Source organism: Hylobates moloch, unplaced genomic scaffold (assembly GCF_009828535.3).
Source record: "Hylobates moloch isolate HMO894 unplaced genomic scaffold, HMol_V3 SCAFFOLD_8, whole genome shotgun sequence".
NCBI classification, from domain to species: domain Eukaryota; kingdom Metazoa; phylum Chordata; class Mammalia; order Primates; family Hylobatidae; genus Hylobates; species Hylobates moloch.
The window spans coordinates 82,187,317-82,208,244 of NW_026652283.1; the positions used below are offsets into that span (position 1 = coordinate 82,187,317).

At 41.9% G+C, this 20,928-nt stretch overlaps 1 protein-coding gene across 5 annotated transcripts in view; it reads right to left on the minus strand.

The window, feature by feature from the left end:
- Positions 1 to 20,928, minus strand: part of KLHL18 (kelch like family member 18) — a 63,391-nt gene that overhangs the window by 34,548 nt on the left and 7,915 nt on the right. The window contains exon 1 of one of the 5 annotated variants that reach the window (XM_032161765.2): positions 14,020 to 15,177. The exons of the other annotated variants lie outside the window; for them this stretch is intronic. The gene's annotated coding sequence lies outside the window, so the exon portion shown is untranslated. Of the gene's footprint in view, positions 1 to 14,019; positions 15,178 to 20,928 lie in introns of those variants that run through there. 5 annotated transcript variants of the gene reach the window in all.

Here is a 20,928-nt window from a genome sequence, read left to right on the forward strand (position 1 = left end):
TTAAAAAAAGGACTAAACTAAGCATGGTGGCACATACCTTGGATCTCAGTTACTAGGAGTTTGAGGCCAGTGTGGGCAACATAATGAAACCTAGCCTCTCGGGGGGTGGGGGGAGGACAAAGCAAATGGGAGACAAAAATATTATTTTCTTATCAATAAATGTAATATAAACCATAGCTTATATAAGAGGGTAAGTGGGTTCCCTATAATTAATATCTAGAATTACACAGGCCCATGCAAAGGCCACTTTCTCCACTGATGTGCAATTACCTCAAATCTCCCCTCTTCCTCACTCCTAAGGTGGCAAAGACATGTGAACTGGTGCCACACAATTTTTTCAAAAAAATTCATCAGTAAGAAACACATAACTGGTTGGTTAGAAAACTTAAGGCTATTTAGCATACACTCTACCTTTAGTCACATTTTGCTACATACCCACCTCTAAAAATATACCTCTTATAAAATATTATCAATGAAATGGAATCAGACAGTAGATTTAAAGTATTAGAGTCAGGTTCAAAGTCCAAGATAGGACAGAAAGAAAGAAATGAATCTATGGTATACACAAAACACTCTACACTAAAATAGCTACACCCATGAATACACATGGAAGCTGCTGAGGCTAGATCAGGACATGAGATCTCCTGGTGTATTCAACAAACACTTAGTGCCCATGCCTACACTACCACTGTGAAATTATTTGCAATGAATAGCACCTACAAAGCAAATTTGGGGCAATCATGGGACTTCCTAGGTGTGTACAACACCCCCGAATTTGCTTCTAAGAAAAAAAGATCAATTCAAACGAGAAAGACTAAACCACTTCCACTAAAACTAGCAAAGACTCAGCATTCATGCCCCTTGGCTTCTACAAAGAGTGGATACAGAATTCTTCCTGAGCAGGGCTCTGCATAATACACTCTGAAGACTGAAAATGCAGTACTCCTGCTTGCCTCTATATTATTTTTTATTATTATATAATAAAAACTTTAACACCTGCCAACAGCTCTGTTCAGTAAATTAAAAGAAGTGATGGAGTTACACAAGGGGGAAGGAGATTAGGTCTACCAGTCAACAGGTAACTTAAATGTTCATATGCTGTAACTCTACTATACTTGTTTTGTTTGTTTGTTTTGAGACAGTCTCGCTCTGTCACCAGGCTGGAGTGCAGTGGCGCGATCTTGGCTCACTGCAATCTCCGCCTCTTGGGTTCAAGCGATTCTCCTGCCTCAGTCTCCTGAGTACCTGGGACTACAGGCACCCACCACCATGCCCGGCTAATTTTTTGTATTTTTAGTAGAGACGGGGTTTCACCATGTTAGCCAGAATGGTCTTGATCTCCTGACCTCATGAACTGCCCTCCTTGGCCTCCCAAAGTGCTGGGATTACAGGTGTGAGCCACCATGCCTGGTCTATACTTGGTTTTTAAAATCATGAACATACTATTCCTTTGGTAAATGTTTGAGATCAGTGGCTTCCATGATTCAAGTACAGCTATGAAAAGCAAAGTGATGTGATGTGAGGCTGACTAAATAGATGGGACACTCAAGAATTCTACGTGTTACTTTAAAAGTATCAGGAGGCCAGAAGATCGAGGCCATCCTGGCTAACATGGTAAAACCCCGTCTCTACTAAAAATACAAAAAATTAGCCAGGCGAAGTGGCGGGTGCCTGTAGTCCCATCTACTCAGGAGGCTGAGGCAGGAGAATGGCGTGAACCCGGGAGGCAGAGCTTGCAGTAAGCCGAGATTGCGCCACTGCACTCCAGCCTGGACGACAGAGCGAGACTCCGGCTCAAAAAAAAAAAGTATCGGGAAACCAGGGAACAGGACTAAGGAAGAAATTCCAAGCTGACCAGGCCACTCTGTGGAGATGAATTGGAGGGACAGGAGTGGCAGCTAGGAGTCCAGCCAGGAGACCACTGCCTGGTCCAGAGAGAGAAGAGCTGAGCTCGGCCTGGATGGTGGCAATGGGAAAGGAGAAAAGAAGTCAGACTCAGGAAAGATGCTGACCTTAGAACTGCTGTGACCTGGTGACTAACTAGATGTGAGAGTGAGGGAAAAGAGGTGTCAAGATGACTTCCAGGTTACTGGTGCGATCTGGCATGTGGAGGTGCCACATACTTAGATCAGAAACGACAGAGAAGGATAAAGTCAGGAGTAAAAGACCAAATAAAGTTTTGGACAAGCTGACACCGAGTGCCTGGGAGGCATCTAAACAGAGACTATATAGAAAGTGGATGGTCCAGTTTGGAATACAGAGATAAGTCTGGGCTCAAATAACACTTTTGGAAATAATCAGTGAAGATAGAAAAAAGATCACTTAGGGAGACAACTCGAAGTGTGAAGAAAAGAGGCTATAAGACAGCCTTGAAGAACTTCAACATTTAAAGATCACCTAGTAGAGGATGTATCAGCAAAGAAGACACAGAAGGGAGGTACACAGAAAGGAAATGAGAAGAGAAGCAGGAAGATGTCTGGAGGTAGAAGAGAGTGTAGGTCCACCAGAAAGGCAATGTGGCATAGAGACTGGATGGAATCAGAAGGTCCTCACTAGCTCTGCTACCTCAGACAGGGCTGCTCAACACAAATTCTGTTCCCTACCACAGGCAGGTGGGGCTCAGCATTCAAACTGTAAAGCAGCCCGGCAAAATCTGAGTTGGGAGTAATCTGAGACAGGTGTTCCCAAAGAAAGTAAAAGATATACCCAGAATAGATTTCTCTTTGATGGAAAACATTTTGATACTATTGTTCCTACCTTCAGGAGCTCACAATGAATATAAATAAAGCACTAAGAACAGTTAAGTGCCCAGACTGCATGGAAAGAATGCCCTTGGGATCAGTGGGGTTAAGACTAAGCTTTAACGCAGTCACAAAGGATGCTGAAAGTGCATGATAAGTAGTAATCCATAATTTTATTGAGGCACATATTTGAATCATAAAGGCCATGAAGCTGGTCGGTAAGAATAAGTCTATAAAATGGAGAAGCAGTAGGGATAAATTAATCCCTAAAAAAAATTTAAAAGAATAAGGTAGGCGGAACTGCCCTATCAGATGTCAACACTTATAAAGCAACAGAAATTAGGAAATTGTGGTACTGAAACAAACTGACCAAATGAACAGAATAAGCAGTCAGAAATACATCCCATATATATGTAAACTTGATAAATGACAGAAATGGCATTGCAGATAATATGGAAAAGAGAGTCCACTTAAAAAACGGTGTTGGGGGCTGGGCGCGGTGGCTCACGCCTGTAATCCCAGCACTTTGGGAGGCCGAGGCAGGTGGATCCTGAGGTCAGGAGATCGAGACCATCCTGGCTAACATGGTGAAACCCCGTCTCTACTAAAAATACAAAAAATTAGCCGGGCGTGGTGGCGGGCACCTGTAGTCTTGGCTACTCGGGAGGCTGAGGCAGGAGAATGGCGTGAGCCCAGGAGGTGGAGCTTGCAGTGAGCCGAGATAGCGCCACTGCACTCCGGCCTAGGAAAAAGAGCGAGACTCCATCTCAAAAAAAAAAAAAAAAAAAAAATGGTGTTGGGACAGCTAGTTATCCACATGGAAAAAAAATCAAATTGAATTCCTGCTTCACATCACACTCCAAAATCAATTCCAGATAGAAAAAAGCCTTAATGGCCAGGTGCAGTGGCTCACGCCTATAATCCCAACACTTTGGGAGGCCGAGGTGGGAGGACTGTCTGAGCCCAGGAGTTTGGGATTAGCATGGGCAACATGGCAAGACCTTGTCTCTATTTTTTTTTTAATAAAATACAAAAAAAGAAGAAAAAAAATCTTAAGCATTAAAGGCAAAACTTCAAAATTTTGGAAGAAAATATTGTAGGTCTTTTTGACCTTGAGATTAGGATTTCTTAAACAAGAATTCAGAAAACATTAACCTTAAGAGAGAAGACTTCAATATTTGACTACAGTAAAATTAAGAACTTCTGTCCAGGCCAGGTGTGGTGGCTCACACCTGTAACCCCAGCACTTTGGCAGGCTGAAGTGGGCAGATCACTTGAGGTCAGGAGTTCAAGACCAGCCTGGCCAACATGCTGAAACCCCGTCTCTACCAAAATATAAAAAAATTAGCCGAGTGTGGTGGCATGCACCTGTAATCCCAGCTACTCGGGAGGCTGAAGCAGGAGAATCGCTTGAACCTGGGAGGCGAACGTTGCAGTGAGCCAGGATCTTGCCACTGCACTCCAGCCTGGGTGATGGAGCGAGACTCCATCTCAAAAAAAAAGACAAGTTACAAGTGAGAAAAGATATTTGCAAACATAAAACCAACAAATAATTAGTATCCAGAGTACATAAAGAACTCCAATAAATCAACGAATCATAATTTGAAAAAAAAAAAAAAGTGAGCTTAAGACTTACCTAAAACTAGGCATTTCACAGACAATGAAACAGAATAATGGTCTAAAACAAAGGAAAAGATGATCTCAGCAATAATCAGGGAAATGCTAGCATCACAATGAGATATAATTTCACATCCAGGAGAAGTCCAATTAAGAAGTCCAATAATACCCAAAGCTGATGATGATGTGGATGGACAGAAGTGCTCTTAAGCACTGCTACAATGTATGTAAATTTATACAATTTCCACTTCGAAAAATAATGCCAATACTAACATGATCATGAAAAGTTGAACACGCACATACTCAATGACCTAGCAATTTAACTCCTAGCTATATACCTTAGATGCATACGCTCCAGAAAATATGTAATAAAATGTTTACATCGCTATTCAGAAAAGCAGAAAACTAAACAAAACAAAAAACCACCTAAACAACCATTGAGAGGAGAATCCTAATTTCTTTTTTTTTTTTTTTTTTTTTTGAGACGGAGTCTCGCTCTGTCGCCCGGGCTGGGGTGCAGTGGCGCAATCTCGGCTCACTGCAAGCTCCGCCTCCCGGGTTCACGCCATTCTCCTGCCTCAGCCTCTCTGAGTAGCTGGGACTACAGGCGCCCGCCACCACGCCCGGCTAATTTTTTTGTATTTTTAGTAGAGACAGGGTTTCACCGTGGTCTCGATCTCCTGACCTCGTGATCCGCCTGCCTCGGCCTCCCAAAGTGCTGGGATTACAAGCGTGAGCCACCGCGCCCGGCCGAGAATCCTAATTTCTGATATTCACATAATGGAACATTATTCATCAGTGAAAATGAATGAATTAAAAGCTACACACAACACAATGTAAAATCCCCAAGGGCAGGAATCTGACCATGTCAAAAATGTTTCCTCTCTTACAATGATATTTGCATTATGCAATATTTGATACATAGAAAATAATATCTGTAAATTAGGAAAATAAACCCATGAATCCATCAAAGGTCCAACATGCCTCAAAATAGTCTATAGGTCAAAGAGGAGTCTCTAAAAAAGGAAAGGAAATTTAAAAATACATTGAATGAATGAAAGTGAAAATACAACATATCTAAAGCAGTGGTGAGATTATGACACTAAATGCTTACATTAGAAAAGTCTCAAGTGAATAATCCAAACTACCTCTCCAAGGAACTACAGAAAAAATAAACTCAAAGCAAGCAGAAGGAAGGAAATTAAAAGGAGCAGAAATCAATGAAATTAAAAACAGGAAAACAGTAAACTAATGAAACAAAAAGATGCTTCTTTGAAAATATCGATAAAATTGACAAAGACAGAAAAGACAAATCACCAATATAGTAATGAAACAGTTGATAATACTACAGACCCCGCAATCATAAAAATGATAACAGGAGAATACTATGAACAACTCTACACATAAATTTGACAACTGATGAAATTGACCAATTTCTTGAAAATGACAACTTACCCAAGATGGGGGAATAATTGAAAAGCCTTGTAACTAATAAGAAAACTAAATCTTTAATTTTAAAATGCTTGAAAAAGAAATCTACAGGTCCAGATGGTTTCACTAGAGAATTCTACCAAATGTTTAAAACAGAATTAATACCAATTTTAAACAATCTCTTCCAGAAAATAGAAGATTAAGGGATAACTCCAAGTTCATTTTATGCAGTATTACCCTAGTACCAAAACTAGACAGACAGTATAAAAAAGGAAAAGTACAGACCAATATCCCTCATGAATATAGATGCAAAAATCCTTAACAAAATATCAGCAAACAGAATTCAGCAATATATAAAAATAATTATATACCATGACCAAATAGGGTTTATCCGGGTTAGGGCAGACTTAATATTTGAAAATAAATCTATGTAATCCAGTATATTAATAGACTCACGAAAAAAGAAGTGACACGACCCTCTCCATGCAAAAAAAAAAAAAAACACTTGACAAAATTCAGCACTCATCCTTGATAAAAATTCTCAGAACACTAGGAATTGAGGGGAACTTCCTCAACTTGACAAAGAACATCTACAAAAAACTTCTAGTATTCTAGTAAAACACTGAACGCTCACCACTGAGATGTTGAACAAGGCAAGAATGTTCACTCTTACCACTGCTATTTAACACACTCTTGGAAGTTCTAGCAAGCTCAGTAAGGCAACAAAATGAAGTAAAGGAATACAAATCAGAAAATAAGAAATAAAACTATCCCTATTTGCTGATGACATTATGGGTTTTTTTCTTTCTCTTTTTTTTTTTTTTTTTGAAACAGGATCTCCCTCTGTCACCCAAGTTAAGAGTGCAGTGATCCAATCTTAGTTCACTACAACCTCCACCTCCTATGCTCACGCCATCCTCCCACCTCAGCCTCCCAAGTAGTTGGGACTACAGGTGCGCACCACCACACCCAGCTAATTTTTGTATTTTTTGTAGAGATGGGATTTCACCATGTTGCCCAGGCTGGTCTTGAACTTGTGAGCTCAAGCGATCCACCCGCCTCGGCCTCCCAAATTGTTGGGATTACAAGTGTGAGCCACGGTGCCCGGCCTGACATTATTTATGGTTTATGTAGAAAATCCAAAGCAGTCTGCAAAAAACAAATAACCCTAGAACTAATAAGTGAGTTCAGCAAAGTTACAAGACACAAAATCAACATACAAAAATCAGTTGTGTTTTCCACATACCAGCAAGTAACACATGCAAACCAAAATTTAAAATAAAATTACATTTACAATCACTAAAAAAATTAAATACTTATGTGTAAATCTAACAAACCAATGTACAGGACTTGTGTGTCTTGCTCTGTTGCCCAGGCTAGAGTGCAGTGGCATAATCATAGCTCACTATAGCCTCAAACTCCTGGGCTCATACAATCCTCCTACCTCAGCCTCCCGAGTAGCTAGGACTACAAGATGCACACCACCACACCCAGCTAATTTTTTATTTTGGAGACACAGAGTCTTGCTATGTTGCCCAGACTAATCTTGAATTCTTGGCCTCAAATGATCCTCCCACCTTGGCCTCCCAAAGTGCTGGGATTACAGGCAAGATTGTTTTTATAGCTATAGATGATATTATTCTAAAATTTATATGAAAGACAAAGGAACTTGAATAGCTAAAACAATTTTGAATGAGAAGAATAAAGTGCAAATGGCCAATAAGCACGTGAAAAGATGTTCAACATTGTTAGCCATTGTATGTGTGTATGTAGAGATAGGGGATATAAGGAAAATCTCTGTACCTTTCACTCAATTTTGCTGTGAAACTAAAACTGCTCTAAAAAAATAAAAGTTGAACTTTGGGATGCTGAGGTGGCAGAATCACTTCAGGCTAGCAGTTCGAGACCAGCCTGAGCAACATAGGATAGAGCTCATCTCTACAAAAAAAAAAATAAAAATTAGTTGAGCATAGTGGCATGTGCCTGTAGTCCCAGCTACTTGGGAGGATGAGGCAGGAGGATCACCTGAGCCCAGGAGTTTGAGGTTGCAGTCAGCTATGATCTTGCTACTGCACTCCAGCCTAGGTGACAGAGAGAGGCCATGTCTCAAAAACTAATGATGATAATAAAATAAATAAAATCCACTTAAAAAGGGAATGAAATTCTGGTCAAGCACAGTGGCTAATGCCTATAATCCCAAGACAGGAGGCCAAGACAGGAGAATTGCTTGAGCCCTGCAGTTTGAAGCCAGCCTAGGTGACAGAACGAGAGCTTACCTATAAAGCTGCTAAACCCTGAGCCTTGAAGGGAAAGGATGACACCAGCTGCCAGTCTTTTGGTTGTACAAGAAGATAAGGACGATGAAAACTTCTTCTGGATTGGTTCCTTTGAAGTTTTGTTACTGAAGTCAGGAAGTACCTTGCCAGTAAGGGATGGTCTTTTAAAGTTCTTTGGTATTGGACAATGCCCCTGGCCATCTGGAACCCCAAGAATTCAACTATGAAGGCATGAAAGTGGTCTACCCGCCCCCAAACACAATGTCTCTAACTCAGCCTCTAAATCAGGGTGTCACAGGACCTTTAAAGCTCATTATACACAGCACTCTATGGAAAGGATTGTCAAGGCTATGGATGAGAACCCTAGTAGAGAGAACATCATGAAAGCCTGGAAGGATTATACCATGGAAGATGCCATCATTGTTATAGAAAAAGCTGTGAAAGCCATCAAGACTGAAACAGTAAGTTCCTGCTGGAGAAAGCTGTTCAGCTGTTGTACATGACGTCACAGGATTTATGACATAGCCAGTCATGGAAGAGATCATGAATATGGCAAAAAGGTGAGGGGTGAAGAGTTTCAAGATATAGATCTTTGAGAAATTAAACAGCTAATTGATACTATACCTGAGGAATTAACAGAAGACAACTTGATAGAGATGAGAGCTCCCAAACCAGTGCTGGACAACAAGGAAGACATTCAAGAAGCAGTGCCAGAAAACAAATTGACATTAGACAACTTGGCAAAAGAGTTTCAATTATGCATGGCTTCTTTTATGACATGGACTCTTCTATGATATGGGCACTGAAACTAAAACAAATGGTGGAAAAAGAATTGGTACCATATAGAAAAATGTTTGGAGAAATGAAAAAGCAAAAAGTCAGACAGAAATGACAATGTACAGTTGATCCTTGAACAACACAGGCTTGAAGTGTGTAGGTCCACTTGTACACAGATTTTCTTCTACCTCTGCCACCAGGGACAGCAAGACTAACCCTTGTCCTTCCTCCTCCCAGACTACTCAATGTGAAGATGATGATGGTGATGAAGGCCTTTATGATGATCCACTTCCACTTAATGAATAGTAAATATATTTTCTCTTACGTTTTTTTTTTGTTTGTTTGAGACAGAGTCTCGCTCTGTCACCAGGCTAGAGTGCAGTGGCGCAATCTTGGCTCACTGCAACCTCTGCCTGCCGGGTTCAAGCAATTCTCCTGCCTCAGGCTCCTGGGTAGCTGGGACTACAGGTGTGCGCCACCACACCCAGCTAATTTTTGTATTTTTAGTAGAGACGGGGTTTCACCATGTTGGCCAGAATGGTCTTGATCTCTTGGCCTAATGATCTGCCCACCTCGGCCTCCCAAAGTGCTGGGATTACAAGCGTGAGCTACCACGCCCGGCCAATGAGTTTTTAAATAACATTTTCTTTTCTCTAATTTCCTTTATCATAAGAATACAGTATATAATACACATAACATACAAAATATGTGTTAATAAGCTAAGCATGAAGGTTCACGCCTGTAATCCCACTGCTTTAGGGGGCTAGGCAGAAGATTGCTTGAGGCTAGGAGTTCAAGACTAGCCTGGGCATCATGGCAAGATCCCGTCTCTACAAAAATTAAAAAAGTTAGCTGGGCATGGTAGTGGTAGTGTGCACCTGTGGTCCCAACTGCTTGGGAGGCTGAGGTGAGAGAATTGCTTGAGCCTGGGAGGTCAAAGCTGCAGTGAGCTATGATCATGCCACTGCACTCCAGCCCAGATGACAGAGCAACACCCTATCTCAAAAAGATGAAGAAGAAACAAAACAAAACAAAGTTAATTGACTGTTTATGTTATCTGTAAGGTTTCCTTCTAGTCAACAGTAGGCTATTAGTAATTATGTTTCTGGGAAGTCAAAAGTTGCACTTTGATTTCTGAATGGGGATGGGGGGTCAACATTCCAACCCCCACATTATTTAAGGGTCAACTATATAGCTACAATAAGACTGTGTCATATTGGTGAAGGGACAGGCACAAAGAACAACGGAACAGAATAGAGAACCCAGAGGTAACCTCACACAAGAATGGCTAGCTGCTTATTGACAAAGGTACAAAAGCATTTAGATGGAGAAAAGAGTTTCTTCAACTATCAGTGGGGCTGGAGCAACTGGATATCCATATGCAAAAAAAAAAAAAAGAACTTCAACCTATACCTCACATCTGAGGCAAAACTTAACTCAGAATGGACCAAAGATTTAAACATAAAACTTAAAACTATAAAACTTTTAGAATAAAATATAGCAGAAAATATGCAGGACTTAGGGCTTGGTGAAAAGTTCTCAGACATGAGACCAAAAGCACAAACCATTAAAAAAAAAAAAAAATTGGACTAAATCACAATGAAAAACATTTGCTCTGTGAAAGAGCCAGTTAGAATTAAAAGACAATCTACATACTAAAAAATATATCTGCAAACTACATACCTGACAAAGATCTATCTGTATCTATAATATGTAAAGAACTCTAAAAACTCAACAATAAAAAAACAAAAAGCAATGCAATGAGAAAATGGGCAAAAGACATGAAAAGATATTTCATTAAAAAGGATATACAGATGGCAAATAAACACATAAGAAGATGTCCAACATCATTACCCATTAGCAAAATGCAAATTAGAATCATAGTGAGGCCGGGTGCGGTGACTCAATGACTGTAATCCCAGCACTTTGGGAAGCCAAGGTGGGCGGATCATCTGAGGCCAGGAGTTTGAGACCAGCCTGGCCAACATGGCAAAACCCCATCTCTACTAAAAATACAAAAATTAACCGGGCATGGTGGCGCATCCTGTAATCCTAGCTACCTGGGAGGCTGAGGCTGGAGAATCACTTGAACCTGGGAGGCGGAGGTTGCAGTGAGCTGAGATCGTACCATTGCACCCCAGTCTGGGCAACAAGAGTAAAACTCTGTCTAAAAAAAAAGCCATTCTGTTAAATGAGTAGTTGAATCACAATATCACAATGAGATACCACTACTCATTTAACAGAATGGCTAAAATAAAAAACAGTGATCATATAAAATGCTAGGCTGGGTGTGGTGGTTCATGCCTGTAACATGGTGGTTCATGCTTATAATCCCAGCTGGTCTTGAGCCCAGAAGTTCAAGACCAGCTTGGGCAACATGGCAAAACCCATCTCTACTAAAAAATAAAAATAAAGAGAATTTAAATATATATCTATATATATACACACACACACATATATACACATATATATACACATATATACACACATATACATATATACATACATACACACACATACACACATATATACATATATACACATATATACATATATACACACACATATGTATACATATACATATATAATGCTGGTGAGGATGCAAAAGAATTGGGTCACCCATATTAGTCAGGGTTTTCCAGAGAAATAGAACTAATGGGGAAGAAAGTAGGAAGGAGGAAAAGCGGGAGGTGGGGAGAGAGAGAAGGTGAGGGATAAGAGTGGAGAGGGGGAGAGAAGGGAAAAGGGGAAGACAGCGGGAGGGAAGAAGGGAATGGAGAAGGGAAAGAGGACAGGGAGTGAGAGAGAGAGAGAGGGAGGAGGTATGGGGGGGAAGAGAGAGAGAAACTTATTTTTATTTTAAGGAATTGGCTCATGCAACTGCTGGGGCTAGCAAATCCAAAATATACAGTGTGGCTAGCAGGCTGGAGATTCAGATAAGATTTGATGTTACAGTCTTGAGTCAGAAATCTGCAGGGCAGGTGAGCAGGCAGGAAACTTAGGTGGGGTTTTTATCTTGCAGTTTTTTGTTTGTTTTTTTTTTTGAGACACAGTATCACTCTGTCACGCAGGCTGGAGTCCAGTGGTGCAATCACAGCTCACTGCACCCTGGACCTCCCAGGCTCAATCAATCCTCCTGCCTCAGTCTTCTGAGTAGCTGCAACTACAGCCATGTGCCACAACATCTGGCTAATTTTTCTATTTTTTGTGGAGACAGGGTCTCACTATGTTGCCTGTGCTGGTCTCAAACTCCTGGGCTCAAGCAATCCTCTTACCTCAGCCTCCCAAAGTGCTGGGATCATAGGAGTGAGCCACTGCGCCCAGCCTATTTTGCAATCTTGAGGCAGAACTGCTTCTTCAGGGGAAAGCTCAGTTTCTGCCCTTTAAGGCCTTACACTGACTGGATGAGGCCCACCCACATTATGGAAGGTAATCGACTTTATTGAAAGTCTACTAACTTGTTATTATTTTAAAATGAGATAGGGTCTCACTATGTTGCCCAAGTTGGTTTCAACTCCTGGGCTCAAGCAATTCTCCCGCCTCAGCTTCTCAAGTAGCTGGGATTACAGGCACATACCACTGTACTCAACTAAAGTCTACTAATTTAAATGTTAATCACATCTAAAAAATATCTTCACAGCAACATCTAGACTGGTGTTTGACCAAACAACTGGGCCTAGCCAAGGTGACACATAAAATTAACCACCACACTTACATATGCCAGTAGGAATGCAAAATGGTATTGCTACTCTGGAAAATAGTTTGACAATTTCTTCTAAAATTAAAATACACAAACTGTATGACATAAAATTCTACTCTTGGGCATTTACTATAGAGAAATGAAAACAAGTTCACTCAAAATCCTGTACATGAATATCCATAGCAGCTTTATTCATAATACCTAAAAACTGAAAAATGTCCTTTGATGGCTGGAAATGGTTAGACAAATTATGGTACAATCATATCATGGACTACTACTGAGAAATATAAAGGAAAAAATGATCAATACATGCAATAACTAGGATGAACCTCATGGGCATTAGGCTGGGTGAAAAAAGGTCACGAACTCTACGATTTCATTTATATAACAATTTCAAAATGAGAGACAACAAATTCATGGTTGCCAGAGATTAGAGACGGTGGGTGGGAGGGGGCTGGATGTGACTATAAAAGGTGGCACATGGAGATCTGTGTGATTATGAACTAGCTCTGTATTGTGGAGGTCATTAGAAACCTTGACAAGAGCAAATGGTGGTGGCCTGATATAACTATCTATCCTTACTAAAACACGGGCTCCACCAAGGGGGCAATCTTCGTATGTTTCATGTTTCCTGGAAGAGTCAGAAATTAATACTCAGTATTTGTTGAATAAATGATGTTTCAGAATGAGTCAACTCAACATATAATTGAGTCTGGTCATGTCAGTCCCCATTTTAGGGGGCTCCCTACTGCCTACAAGTCAGATCCAAACTCTAAACAGGTTTTTTTCTCTTTTTTAGAGACAGGGTCTCACTCTTGCCCAGGCTGGAGTGTAGTGACACAATCATAGCTCACTGCAGCCTCGAACTCCTGGGCTTAAGTGATCCTCCCAAGTAGCTAGGACTACAGGTACCTGGCCAATTTTTTTATTTTTGGTAGAGATGGGGTCTCACTTTGTTGCCCAGGCTGGTCTTGAACTCCTGGATTTAAGGCATCCTCTTGCATCAGCCTCCCAAAGTGCTGGGATTATAGGTGTGAGCCACTGCACCTGGCTCCCATCCAGTTTTATCCTCCACCATGACTCTCTTCTAAAAACTGTTGGCAATTCCCAGAAATTGTCTTGTTCCCTCAGGTTGGATTCTTATCCCCTCATTTTTATGCCCAGTGAATTATTCCTCATCCTTGAAGATTCAGCTCAAATGTTCCCTCCTCTGAGGGGCCTCTGACTTCCAGGCAGTCAGCTCTCTCCTTTCTGTGGCACTTGGTACAAGCCTCCACTATAGCACACACTATATTGTCCTAATGAATGTCTCTCCATCCAGGCTGAATATTCTTCCCAAAGAAAGGAAGGTTATATCCTAGTACTTAACACAGTGCCTCATACTCAGTTGTACTTAATGAATTCTAAAGCCTATTTCATCTAAAAATAGGCTTCATCTGAGATACAAACAAGTAACAAAATTTCTGATGAATTTTACCTCCTCTTTTTAACTGTTGACCTTCTGGCTCAGGACTGGCAGAGCTGGTCAAAGTGGGAGCTCAAAGGTGGAAAAGCATGACCTTCTCATCTCATCTGAAAATTCAGTTGGCTGAAGTAAAAGGCTCAAGAAAAAGATGGTGAGGCTTAGGGTCAATTTGTGGAGGGCTTGACTCCCAGGGTAACAGTGCATTCCCAGTACTGAAGAAATAAACAGATCACACTAGCTACTTTGTGGGTTTCTAACAAGATGGCATATAAGGAAATGGAAGTCGGGGGGATTCTTTCACCTTGAATGCTGATGGCCTGACTGCCAGCCTAGAATATGGGCAGAGAGACACAGGTTCACGTAATACTACCACAAGCAGAAACGATGAGTCCTCATAAACTCTTGGGGTTAAGAAACTGATGGCAAGTATAACAAAACATACTGGGCTCAGTCTGCAGTTTTCGATAGCATTTTAGGGCACACTCTTTGAACACTCTGTGATGGAGCTTTGGTCTCTCTGCTTTAGAGTGCCCCACTGGGTAGTGACACAGGAAGGGGGTGAGGAAGAAAGTAGCTGACCAGCTGACACTAAAACAGGACTTAGGGCTCCAGTCCCATACAAACAGCTGGCTAAAACATTCAGGCTGCTTCCCACTTCTTCTAAACCCTCCCCCACTTCCTACCACTTATATCCAGCAGGGTAGAACGGGAGCAGAGGAAGGGAGACAAGCGGGCAGAGTCCTCAGGAACCACAGAACATGTAACTGTACCAACTTCAACTGATTTGCGGGTGTTTCTTAGCAGTCTAGACTCCTCACCATGAAAATTTAAGGAGGACACAGTCTGTACTCAACCTACCTCTCCAATCCCACCTTCCACCTTGCTCCTCTATGTCTTACTTATTCAAGAAACACTGTAGGTGTACTTTCATGCCTGGGCCTCTGAACACTCTCCCCCAGCCTGGAATGCCTCTTTCCACTGTGCCTGTCTGTCAAAGTCCTATTCATCTTGCAATGTACCAACTAAATACCATCCTTTCCATGAAACAGTCACAAACCCTCAGAACTGTAAATGTCGGCTACTCCTTTGATGTTCCCTTAGGCCTCTGGTGATGCCTATGCAGTTACAGAATTTATCAGACTCTGCCTTTTCTCATAATTATTAATAACTGGTGCATATCTATCTTCCCCACTCATCTATAAATGCCAAAGACAGAGGCTGACTCCCATTCACAGCAGGGTGTCTCATGCACCTACAAAGCACCAAGCGCAAGTAAATGCACTTATATAGTATGTTGACTGAAGAAGCATCTCAAACATAATGTCAGGGGTTAGTTAGGGTAATTCAATAAATACTTTTAAGTGCTTGAAACATGCTAAGAACTATACTAGTTAAGAGATGGCTTACGATTCAAGAGTTCAACATCTAGAGGGGAACAAAAACACTCAAACCATCTACATCCTGCTCAGACCGGTAAGGGGAGTAGGACCAATGTGTGGCAGCAATGCTTCTCAAACTTTAATGTGCACAGAATGTAAGAAGCACCAGATTCTGGTTCAGTAAGTCTGGGGCGAGACCTGAAATTCTGCACTTCGAACAGGCCCTCACCCAGGTGATGCTGATGCTATTAGTCCAATGACAACACTGAGTAATGAGGGGTTAAGATGCAGTAGAAGAGGGGGAGATGAACTACACCTGGAGGGATATGAGAAGATTGTCTTCAGAGAAATAGGACTTGACACAACCCCCCACTGTGATAGAACAGGGCACACAAGAAAGAGGGCATGGGTCCCTTTGAGAAAAGAAAACATAGAAGGGGCCGGGCACAGTGGCTACACAGCACTTTGTGAGGCCGAGGCAGGAGGATTGCTTGAGGCCAGGAGGTCGAGACCAGCCTGGGCAACAAAGCAATACCCTGTAACTACCAAAAAAACAATTTTTTTTTTTTAATTAACTGAGTGTGGTGGCAACACACCTGTAATTCCAGCTACTCAGAAAGCTGAGGTGGGAAGATCACTTGAGCCCAGGAATTCGAGGTTACAATGAACTATGATTGCACCACTGCACCAGCCTGGGCAAGAGCGAGACCCTGAAGAAAGAAAAAAGAAAAGAGGAGAAAGAGAAAGGGAAAGGGAAAGCAAGGGAAGAAAGAAAAAGGAAAGAAAGCAAAGGAAGCAAATATGGAAGAAAGCTTGAAGCATGAATAGGGCTCTGCTTGGCAGATGTGAGCAGATACGCCAAGCCAAAGGAACACTAGAGCAAAGGCTCAGAGGAGGGAGAACACAGTCATAGAGAGATGGCCAGCTGACGCAAGAGGACACCGTGGGAAAGCAGGAGAGAATAGCAGAGAGGGCCCACATCTGCAGGACTCTGAATATCAAGAATACAGCTGGCAGTCTTAGAGAAGTCAACCAGAATGGCTGTCAATAACAGAACATGCTTAAGCTTCTCCCTCTGACGTCTGAGACAGCAGTGACTGGCGGATTTCTATGAGCAGCTTAGAATAATCAGAGATTCAGTTAAATCAGCAGTCCTTTCCTAAATCCTACAGAAAACTAGCCACCACCTGCTGCTCCTGCATTCCCACTATCCCTCAGACACCTTGATTACTTAAAATGTTAAGCCATATACATGGAAAACACAAGGTTTCCCCAACATGAGGTAGAGGCACGTTTTACAACCACCAAGAGCTGAGCAGCTCTGCTCGACTCCCGGCTCCGCTGACAAGTTTCTAACCTCTGATTGTCACTGTGTGCAGAATAGAATTTCCTTCAAGAACAAGTCAGAATTAGTCTTCTGGCTCCGGCCATTATCATCTCTCCTAAACTGCAGAAGGGGAAAGTGCAAGCAAAACGCAGTGCTGTCTTCATGAACCATAGAATATGCATCCTAACTTTCTATACCTTAGGTATACCTCTAACACCCTGCCCTGATTCTTCATTCATAAATACATAATTATTGATTGGTTTCATTCATTCATTCACAACGTATTTACTGAGCCATACCATACCATGCAAGGAATTGTGCTGGGCTGGGTGGCTACTTCTCTGACCTCGTGTTCTTCCACTTTTCTCCTTGGTCACTCTGCCCCCTTACCATTCTGGCTTCTTGCTGTTTCCCCAAAACACCAAGTGTGCTCCTGCCTCAGGGCTCCGTGCTTACTGTTCCCTCTGCCTTCAGATATCCTCATGGATTGCTCCCTCACTTCATTTAGACCTCTATTAAGAGAGGCTGGCTCCTGATTTACTTTTCTTCATGGCACTGATCACCACTGGACATCTTCCACCTGTTTATTGTCTGCCACTCCACTAGGATGTAAGCTCATACTCAAAAAGGCTTGGCCTACTCTGCTCACTGCTGCACCCTCAGCACCTAGAACGGTACTTGGCACATGGAAGGTGCTGACATACCTGCTGAGCATCCTGTTGAATGAAAATGAAATGAGAAGCCATTCAGAGCAGAATAAGATCAGAATTAAGCCTGGGGAAAAACAATCTGTTAGTAGCCCAAGGCTCATTCCCTAGAGGGTCGGTAAGAATCCTCTCAACATGCTAGTAAAGTTATAGAAATCCTGGGTTCGGTAAAAGATGAAGAGGATCTCAATTAGGACAGTGGTTTACTGAGCAGCTATTATGTAGATACCTCAGTAAATAATTCAGTCATAGCCCTGCTCTTGTGGAGTTACAACACTATAAATAATTATGTAATTACTATTGTAATAAGTGTCACAAAATACACATAAGAGAGGATGAGCCAAAGACAATCCCAGAGTTTCAACTGTGCATGACTAGATGGATTGTGTGCCCTCCTAACACAGAGGAAACAAAAGATGGGCAAGGGTGTTCACTTTAGACATAATGAGTATGAGGACCCACAGGACAAATGGGGTAGAAAATATAAGTTTGAAAGCTATTTGTAATTTGCAGATGATGCCAACACACCTTTACTTGGAAGACATGTTAGCACGGCTTGTTTTGCTGGTCCTCAGAATAGCTCTGTCAAGGTTACACAACATTTGGAGCTTACAAACCAACCCAAGAAAAATAAGCTTACAACACATCTGCATCTCCTAAATATGCACCTCTTAGAAGGCGATTCCTTTTAAGTGACCATATGAAGTGCAGCTACAGGGCTGAGCTAATACAATTTGGCTCTTAACAGCTGAGGCACCATAGTACAAAAATAAAGAGCAGGAAAGATTACTCCTTAGCATCAGATGTTTCTAATCATTGGGTTTCAATAGAGAGACAAATTCTGTTTTTAGTGTCTACAGTCACAAAGCAATCTCTCTTGCCCACTTGGTAACAAGTCTTCTTGAGCTAATTATCTATCTTTTGAAAACTGGATTAAATATAAATAACATACAGTTTACCATTTTAACCATGTTTAAGTGTACAGTTCTGTGGCATTAAGTACATTCTACAACCATCACCACTATCTGTCTCCAGAATTCTTCATCTTCCCAAACTGAAACTATACTCATTAAACAGTAACTCTACATTCCCCCTCCTCCCGGCCCCTGGCAACCACGATTCCACTTTCTGTCTTCATGAATTTGACTATTCTAGGTAGTTCATATAAGTGGAATCACACAACATTTGTCCTTTTGTAACTGGCTTATTTCACTTAGTGTAATGTCTTCAAGGTTCACCCATGTTGCAGCAGAATTTTCTTCTTTTTAAAGGCGAAGTAATATTTCACTGTATGTGTATATATATATACATATATATATATTTTTTTGAGACAGGGTCTCGCTGTTGCCCAGGTGGAAGTGCAGTGGTGTAATCATGGCTCACTGCAGCCTTGACCTCCCGGGGCTCAGGTGATTCTCATACTTCAGCCTCCCAAGTAGCTAGGACTACAGGTGTGTACCACCACACCTGGCTAATTTTTGTATTTTTTGTAAAGACAAGGTTTTGCCACGTGGCCCAGGCTGGTCTCAAACTCCTGGGTTCATGCCATCTGCCTGCCTTGGCCTCCCAAAGTGCTGGGATTATAGGCGTCAGCCACTGTGTCCAGCCATATACCATATTTTGTTTATCCATTCACCCAGTGGTAGACCCTTGGGTTGCTTCCACCTTTTGGCTATTGTGAATAATGCTGCTATGAGCATTGGTGTACAAGTATCTATCTGTTCTTGAGCTTATTTTTTGAAAGGTTTTTTTTTTGAGATGGAGTTTCACTTTTGTTGCCTAGGCTGGAGTGCAACGGCGTGATCTTGGCTCACTGCAACCTATGCCTCCTGGGTTCAAGTGATTCTTCCGCCTCAGCCTCCCGAGTAGCTGGGACTACAGGCATGCGCCACCACACCTGGCTAATTTTGTATTTTTAGTAGAGATGGGGTTTCACCATGTTGGTCAGGCTGGTCTCGAACTCCTGACCTCAGGTGATCCACCCACCCTGGCCTCCCAAAGTGCTGGGATTACAGGAGTGAAAAGTGTTTTTGTGTTCTGATCAGCTATTCAGAACACTCTGCCCACATATACCATTATATTGGGTCATATTTGAACTACAGATCCCCTATTTTGCCTGTCAAAAGCCCAAGCTCTGACCTTTACCTTCAAGGCCCTGAACACAGACTGTCTGTTCCACTGGAACATAAGAGCCATCAGGGTCTCCTCTGGCCTGCCATTCTGCCAGCAGCTAAGCATCCTCAGCTTCAACTGAGACAGAATGGGAGCATGGTGTCTTTAGTTAAGACTTTGAAAACATTCCGCTTCAAGTTCCAGCAGAGCGCGAAGGCTTTACAAATGAGATGCTAAATTTAACAGTAACTTCTATGTTACTTACTCACTCACTAATCAGTATAGTCCCATGATCACCTGTAGTAAGCTGGGAAAATTTTTTTCACTTCCGGTTCATTTGTATTCTTTAACAAGAAATGCTTCAATTCCTAAATACTGTGTTGAAACCACAGAAGTATATGCTAGAGCAATAAATAATGAAAATAAAACCTACTTCAAAAGCCTTAGAGGCCCTATCAGTATATAACAGAGGTCAGTAAACTATAGGCAACGGATTCAGCTCATGCTTCTTTTGTAAAGTTTCACTGGAACACAGCCACACCCATTCATTTATATATTGTGTATAGCTGCTTTTGCAGTATAGCATCAGAGTTAAGTAGCTGCAACTGAAACTATATTACCCACGAATCCTTAAATATTTACTATCTGGCCCTTTACAGAAACGCTTGTTAACTCTTAGTTCACGCACCTTGGTTCACCCACTTTTGCCCCCATTGGAAAAAGCAGTGATGTAATCAGCTGCTTGGATGTTCTTCCTAAGGTCTTCCTAAGCTAACCACAGGCCAGCTGGCTGGTTCCATGCCAAAGAGGCAATGACAGTGCCAATACTCAACAAGTTCGAAAGTAGAAAGGTAGCTGCCATGCTTGTAATTTGGGAAGGGCTAGGAACAGGAACACACCTTTAGAAAAACAATGTGGTCTCATCTTCCATCAACTAGCCTACAAGCTAAACCAAGTGGGGCTAAGGGGCAAACAATGGAGTCTCATGTACAGAATAATAAAGGAACTGTCTGCAGTTAAGAAACATCCCCAAGCACAGGCTTCTTAAATGTACCTGGTGAGCCAGTCAGCCAGCCAAGCTCCAGAAGCCTTAGAGTGAACATGATGAATGTTGCTTGGCTGGTAACGGATAGTCCAGGCTGTACCTCCAACTCTCTTTCCTCACCCACGTGTCAGGCAGCATCAAGCTCTCTAATTCACCTAATTGGTGTCCAAATTTAACAGCATTATCCACAAGATAACTTGAACAAGGAGACTAAAACCGAATTTTTGATAGGAAATTCATGTAACAAGTGCTGTGCCCCTCAAGGAGCACGTTCTTCCTCTCAGTTCTTATTGCTCATTAGAAAGAGACAAGGCTGGGCCAGGTGTGGTGGTTCATGCCTGTAATCCCAGC